We start from the raw sequence: 7990 nt of genomic DNA on the forward strand, positions 1-7990 counted from the left end.
TTCTAAGCCTGGATGTCTGGATCTTCCCCAAGACTGGGAAAGGTAGAATATTCTTCTAGTAGGTTCTGTGTCTATTCTTCCCTTACTCTGAATTTCACTGGGTTCTCGAAGGTCATGTAGATATTCTTCATTTTTCCTTATTCATTTTTGTTTCTGCTCCCCCCTTCCCTGCCACTTTCTTCCTTTGTTATTTGTTTGGCTGAATGACTACTAAAGGCCTATCTTGAGGCCCAGAAATTAATTTTTCCACTTGACTTAGTCTGTTTTTGCAGTTTTCATTTTTGTGTTTTGATTCTGTTTGTGATCTATAACTCTCTTGAATTTCTCATACAGAGCACAAATCTTATTACATTTTGAAAGCATTTTTGTACTGTGTTTTAAATGAACTCAATTAAAAATCATAATGACCATAAGAAGCAGGTGTTATTTCTAATTTTTTCTGATGGATGAGAAAACTTAGGCTCAGGGAGGAAAAGTAATTGCTTATGTTTACAAATAGCAAAGCCAAGTTCAGGGTAACATTTAGGCTGTTTAAGTCACCTTCAGACTGATGCTTTCATGAAGTGAACTAAAATGCAGATTCTCCTGCCTCTCCCCAACCTGGGGCTATTCTCTTCTTTTTTAAAAAAATAAAATATACAAAATCAGTGATTCTGTCTCATTAAGATTTGAGAACTAGTAGGTGTGTGCTCTTTAATGGGTACACACAAGCATCACACAATGGCTGTGGCTACTCCTGTACTATTATTGTGGCAGATCTTTTCTTGTTTCTTTTGTGTTTTAGATTGTACTCTTCATACAAGAGCCAAACTTCTTGATGCACATTTTTCAGAGCTGTGTCAGTATATAGTATAAGTGATTTCCATATAAATCACTGAACAGTTACTATTACCCTAAATTTGCTTTTGACACAAAAAATCTATATATATTCATGCCAGATGACTGTCCCAGGCCTCAGCTGTTCTTGGAAATTCAGTTTCTATATTGGAAGTCTTTGCTCCATCATATCTGGTGGTCAGGATGGAAATCTGTAGCCTCTGTGTCTAGAACAAGTAGGACAAACCACAACCACTCTGTGAGAGGCAGACTTTCTTCAGCACAGCTCCTATGGCTTCGCCGCACCAGTAGTCATCTCCAACGGCAGCTTCTTTCTGTAGAAAGGGAAGATTTATTCATCATTTCCCCTTTTGTTATCTTTAACTGAGAGCTGGGAGGGAGAGAGGCCACTATTTATTTGTGTGTGTGTAGCTAGTTGTTTATCCCCAAACAGAAAGCAGTCCTTTGCACTTGTTAGGTCCGTGCTATGTCTGTAACCAAACAGTACCCCCAAATACAGTGACTAGAACAAAATTGGATTTTTTTCTTTTTGATATAACTGTACAGAGATAGCAGTCCAGGGTGCATATTACTCTTATTCCTCATATGGATTCCATTTTTGGGGTTCACAGTGGTTGATTTGATTCCCTCCGTTTTGTCTGTATCCCAGACAGGGGAGAAAAGGCCAGAGGAAAGCAAAGCCATGCCTAACAGATTCCTCCACATCTTGCTGACCAATATTTCTTCAGAAGCTTCAAAAGAGGGTACACTTAACAATTTCAGAGAGTGAAACATTTGCCCCAGTGAAACCTAGAGTTTCTGTTGTTCAAGAGAGAAGAGGTAATGGATTGTAGGGGAAAAAAACCCGTCTCTATCACAATTCACACTGTGTATTTATGTTTTAGTGCGAAAGTTCTCTGTGCCAACTGTTCATAACTATTAAGCTAAAAGTTTTACCTATCTCTACAATTCCAATTGATGAAGTGACAGGGTTCTTTATAGGGGGGCTACTGATTCTTGTGGGAACTATCTTTCCTTGTTCGAGAGACCTCCATAATGGTCACTTGAGTAATTGTGAATCTAGGTAGCTGAAAAGTAAGTGCCAGCTGTCATTGTATTACTGGTTTTCTTGGGCACATATTATAGTTTGTTAGGCTGCCTTTAGTTAAATGTCACAGTCCCCAAAGAGCACTGTTCAAATGTCAGTTACCTCAATTGTACTTAGTGTGCACAGTACAATGCGCTTATTGTAAAAGAGACCATCTTTATGCTAGCTCTTCAGTCTACAGGTCACTACATAAAGAACATTATTCACAATGTTCACTGGTCAATCATGTTACTTTTTAAGGAAGCTTCTGGTGTTTGGCTACTGTTGGTCTGCCACTCAGTTCATGCTCAGTGGGTAATACACGTAGCCATGTTATTTCTTTGTCTCCCAGTGGTAGACTAATGTGCCATTCTTATAAAATGAATGACAGTGAGAGGGGGTGAGGATGAAAGGGAAGGAGGGAAATGGAAAATGATAACACTATGGGGTAGAATTCTGGTCAAACTTAAATGAACTTATAGAAGAGATAGAGGATATATATATATATAATCTTTATATATTTCTAACTGTCTGGTCAGGGAAGCAGAACCTGTAGTAAGCTTGGGTATGCATGCGTATTTAACATTCATGCCATTAAAATTCACATAGCACACACACACACACACACACACACACACACACACATTATTTATGTAAAGAGACAGAGACAAAGTGAGACAGGGAGAGGGAGACAAGGATAAGGGAGAGAAGGGATCTTTATCTTAAGGACTTTGGGGTTCTGGCAAGTCCACAATCTGTAGGGATGGAGAAGGAGACAGCAGGCTGGAGAGCACACTATGGTTCATGTATGAGTGTTTCTGTAGCAGGAATGTGCGGCATTCTGCTTGCTCAGGGAACAGTTTCCAGGTGATGCATAGAGGTTCACCATCCACATTATAAACTTTAATTTCATCTAAAATCCAATTTAACGGGAGCATACATGATAATATTTGGCCAAATATCTAGGAAATATGACCCAGCATGGATACACAAAATTAACCACCCCAAGCTCTTCCCAAAGGCAGACTCGTGGATCTGCATGAAGAACCTGTTTGTGTTAGATGATGACAGCATAGAGAAGGTGACATAAGTTTGAAAGTAAAAAGGAAAGAGAAAATAACAATAAAAGGCAACACCAAAGGACCTGCTAGAGTATTTCAGAGCATCAAAGCCCAAAGAATCTAATCATACAAATTGAACCACTTGTAGAAATGAACTCAGCACAGCTCAGGAAAGACTCCTGCTCCAGGCCAGAAGACACAGTCAGAACAAGAAGGCAAGCGTGGCTCAAGTCATTCAAAGTACAAAGAAAACCTTCTAGCTAAAAAATATTTTATCTATTTTCACTCATAATTTACTACAACGTAGTTCTTTTATATTGGCAAAACTATTAAAGCTTCCAGAAAGATCCAATATTTCCCACTAATTTTCAAGAATGATCTGCCTTCTGCTTGTGCGTCACTTTCATGGTCCTGCAGCATCATGCAAAGTGAGGCCACAAATTTGAAGACGCAATCTCATGGCTCAAATGGGTTGCTGCTTCTGGGGGCTGGGGCTGCAGTGGACTGATAGCGTCTCTGTAACCCTGAAGTTCCCAGTAAGGTACATGTGCTTAGTAAATATGACTGACGTTGCATTAGTGGTAACTTTATGCCAGATGAAAGGCAGTGCAGTAAGTATAAGAATGTTAAGAATTAGAGACAAACTCTAGACTCGGTCTCCTCTAAACCTGCCCAAGCTTGAATTTCCTGATGTGTCATGTGAGTGTGATTGTAATGGCCCTCTGTACACATACAATTAAATGAACTAACACGTAGAAAGTTCTGATATAAAGAAAACGAGTGATTCTGGGCTCAGATTGATTAGTGGTAGTAACCCTATGGCATTCTCATAACTTTCCATTGCAGTTGAGGTTAGGGATTGTCCTATTCAGAATGCTCCCTGCTTGGAGAAATGCCTGAGAAGACAACTGAAGGGAAGGAGAAGTTTATTCTGGCCCTGGGTTTCAGAAGTTACCAACCAAGGTTGTCTGGATCCGTCGCTGTGAGATGAGGCAGAGTATCATGTTGGCAGGAGCTACCCTGAAGCTGCTCCCTCATGGGGGCCAGAAATCAGGAGGAGGAAGAGGGAAGAAGGAAACGACTGATGGGAATGGGGGAGGGAGGCAAGAGAGAGGAAGGGGAGGAGGGACCAGGAGACAAGTTAAATCTTCCTGGGTCATGTCACAGGTGGGTGACTTCTTTGGACTCAGCCTCATCACCTACTCTTTATCATGTTCCTTCAAATAACACCCCTTGGAAATAATCCTTTGATTAGGTCAGAGCACCGAGGATCCAGTCACTTTCCAAAGACCATCAGCTGGCCACCAAACTCTAACATCTGAGTCTGATAGACATCTCATATTTAAAACATAACAGATATAAAAACTGCCTGAATTCTGGGTAGGGTGAGGGTGAAAATCAGAGCAAATACTTGGAGCGAGAGAGAGACATCTCTTAAAAGCACACAAATTAGGACCAGATGTGGCTATTTCACTATTCCCAACCTTTTCCCATTCATCTTGACTTCTACGCTTGCTGGATGGAGCCTCACTGGTATAATTTAAGAAGAGAAGAAAACAAATCTTTGGCCACCCGTGAGGTCTCTAGAGTTCATATTCTCATTCTGTTGTTTTTTTTTCTGTGCTGTCTCACTCCTTTCAGCAAAAAACAAAAACAAAAACCAGGAAAGTACCGATCATCAACCTCAAATAAATGGCAGTAGCGTAACTCCCCACCCTTACTACCATGGGTCCTGTGTCTGTGTAAGACTGGCTTCTGTCCTTCCCGACTTTCTGAAGCTCTAGTCACTACACAGACATGAGCACTGACCTCTTCCTGTATTACATTTTCTGTTGATTGGACAGGGAACAGTTTTCTCCCTGAGCTGCTTTCCTTTCAAGTGCCATCTTCTGTCCTGCTTCTGCGACACTGCACCAGACGGCCCAAGGTTTCTTGTCTTCTTTGTGATCGCTTGTTGTCCTGTGTTCTGACTTGGGCTCTTTGTCTGTTTGTTTTTATCTTCTAGGTGATCTTATCTCTTACACATCCCTCCTATCCCCAAAATTTTTGCTTTTCTCTCCTTCTGGATTCATTCAACCTATCCAGCTCTGAAAGCACCTTTCATGGTAAATCGACGAAAGCATGAAGGGTACTGAGAGAATGGATTCCTGGCTGAATGGGACTTCAATGTGGGTATCCCGCTTGGAGGTCATTATGGTTTGTCTGTGAGATGTCCCTCACAGGTTCATATGTTTGAATCGTTAGTTCCCCGCTGGTTGTACTGTTTGGGAGGTCATGGAACTTTCCAGACTTGTGATGTAGTTAGCTGAGCAGGCCATGAGGGTGGGAATGCAGGATTATAGCTAGTCCTTGCTCTGGCCCCATTTCTTTACCTCTTATATCAGTATGTGAGCCAGATACCTTATGTTCCTGCTACCATGGACAGAGGCCATTCCTGTTGTAGTGAACACTGACATGCCTCCCCACCCTGAAACTGTGAGTTGACCTAAATTCTTCCTTCTCCAGGTCACTTCTGGTGAGTATTTTGTCACAGTGACAAGAAGAGCAAATAATACAGATACAAAAAATCCTGAAGTCCCAGGAAGATGATTCAACTCATACTAATCAGACATTTTTAAGGACTCAACTGCATAGTGCTTTGAAGGAGACAGCTTTTGCACAGTGAGACTAGCATGGGGAAGGTTGGAAGCTAGTGTACTGTTTGCTCAGGACCAACTTTTGTGCCTTGTCTAATGTCCTAAAGTTATATTTTTACTAACTTTATATTAACAGAAGCAAAGGATTTTTGTTTGTTCCAGAAAAAATAGGCCAAAAAGATTTATTTTATTGAATGTGACTTTTCTAAAGCAAGAGGTCCCAGACATTCCTAACAGGTGAAGGACCCGACCCTACTGGAAGTGCTAAATCTCATCTTGCCTTTCCTCCTAGGGCTTGGTATTCTCCATGAACAAAAGCACTAGCCTCTGCCCTCACGTTTCCTGTGCAGGGTTGAGGAGAAAGGAAGACAGGAAGAGTCTTGGCCTGGCCTGCAGTGTGGACGTTTGTTTTCCTGGTTGTTGGTAATAAATGTAAGACACACATGGTAGCACCCTGCAATAGGGCAAGCAATTTTAAATTCCACAGGTTTTAATTACCAGGCCAGGACTTTCTTTCTGGCTTAATGACACAGTCATTTTGCTTTTTCTATTTTATGTTTTTAAAGTCATCAAATGGGCAATGTTAGGCACAGAACTGGACTTGATCCCAGACAGTTCTTTTCCTAGGATTTTTTTTTTTTTTCAGGAGCCCAATACTTAGCACTCTTCTGATTCCTTGTAGAACTCCTTGGGCAAGTGGTGCATAGGCCTTGCTTCACCTCCAGGAGCTCTTAAGGCTCTAAAGGACTAGTACTAGGGGTGAAGGGGCACCCCCAAGCCCACACACAGTACCTGCAGTCTGCAGGTCTTGAGTGAAGATATAAAGCTTGATGGCAGATGTGTCTTTATGTCCTATTTCTTTTTATTTATGTTTTTTAAAAAAATGTATGAATGCTCTGTCTGCCTATATGCCTGCATGCCAGAAGAGGGCATCAGATCCCATTATAGATGGTTGTAAGCCACCATGTGGTTGCTGAGAATTAAACTCAGGACCTCTGGAAGAGCAGTCAGTGCTCTTCACTGCCTAGCCATCTCTCCAGCCTCCATATTTTTTGCTCATATTGTCCTCAAAACCCAACTCTGCTCTTAGTAGGTAAGAATACAGTTACCTCCAGGGTTGTATGTGACAAGGTAGACTTTCTTAATTCTCTGTTGGGTTCCACAGCCTGCCTGCACCCCTGATCCTCAGCTCTCTTCCTGTCAACTGGTCTCCCTAGACATGGTAGATCTCCATTCCCTGGTTCTAACAATCTAGGTTAGGTGCAAATGGAGCTAGGCACTGGGTTCTAGCCGCCAGCATTCCTTACCCTCCTCCCTGACCGCACACTCGCAGTCACTCTGGGTGAGCAGAACCTTTGCTTGTTTGATATTTTTAAACATTTACTTATGTACCCATGTGTATGTGTGTTCTTGGGTGTGTGCACATGTGTGTCAGTTATGGTGTGTATGTGGTAGTTGGAGGAAAGCTTATGAGAGTCAGCATCATGGGGATCTTGGTGATAGAAGTTTGGTCACCTGTATCTGCTGAACCATCTCACCGGCTCCTGAACCATGCAGTGGTATGTGTGTGTGTGTGTGTGTGTGTGTGTGTGTGTGTGTGTGTGTGTGTGTGTTATATAAATGTCCTATTTTCAGCTAAGCACTCCATTATCACTTCTCAACACTTTGACCATATATGGATGTCTCCATTAACTGCTGTCTACTACAAACAGAAGTTTCTCTGACCAAGGCAGAGAACACTAATCTATGGGTATAAATAAAAATATAGATTTATTTTATTTTATTTTATTTTACAATACTATTCAGTTCTACATAACAGCCACAGATTCCCTTGTTCTCTCCCTTCCTGCCCCCCTCCCCTTCCCCCCAGCCCACCCCCCATTCCCACCGCCTCCAGATCAAGGTCTCCCCCAAGGACTGAGATTGACCTGATAGACTCAGTCCAGGCAGGTCCAGTCCCCTCCTCCCAGATTGAGCCAAGCATCCCTGCATAAGTCCCAGGTTTCAAACAGCTAACTCATGCAATGAGCCCAGGACCTGGTACCACTGCCTAGATGCCTCCCAAACAGATCAAGCCAAATGACTGTCTCACCTATTCAGAGGGCCTGATCCAGTTGGGGGCCCCTCAGTCATAGTTCATGTGTTTCCATTCGTTTGGCTATTTGTCCCTGTGCTTTATCCAACCTTGGTTTCAACAATTCTCACTCATATAAACCCTCCTCTTTCTCACTTATTAGACTCCCAGCGCTCCAGCTGAAAATATATTTAGGAGGCAGTATGATACCATGTCCCTTTAGTAAACCAGTAGTAGCAGTTTTCATCCCCCACCCAGCGTCTATGACCACCCCAGCTCCAGACCTTTGTCCAGATGTACAGTACCAGGCATGAAC

The sequence above is a fragment of the Peromyscus maniculatus genome, chromosome 12 (assembly GCF_049852395.1).
Source record: "Peromyscus maniculatus bairdii isolate BWxNUB_F1_BW_parent chromosome 12, HU_Pman_BW_mat_3.1, whole genome shotgun sequence".
NCBI lineage: Eukaryota > Metazoa > Chordata > Mammalia > Rodentia > Cricetidae > Peromyscus > Peromyscus maniculatus.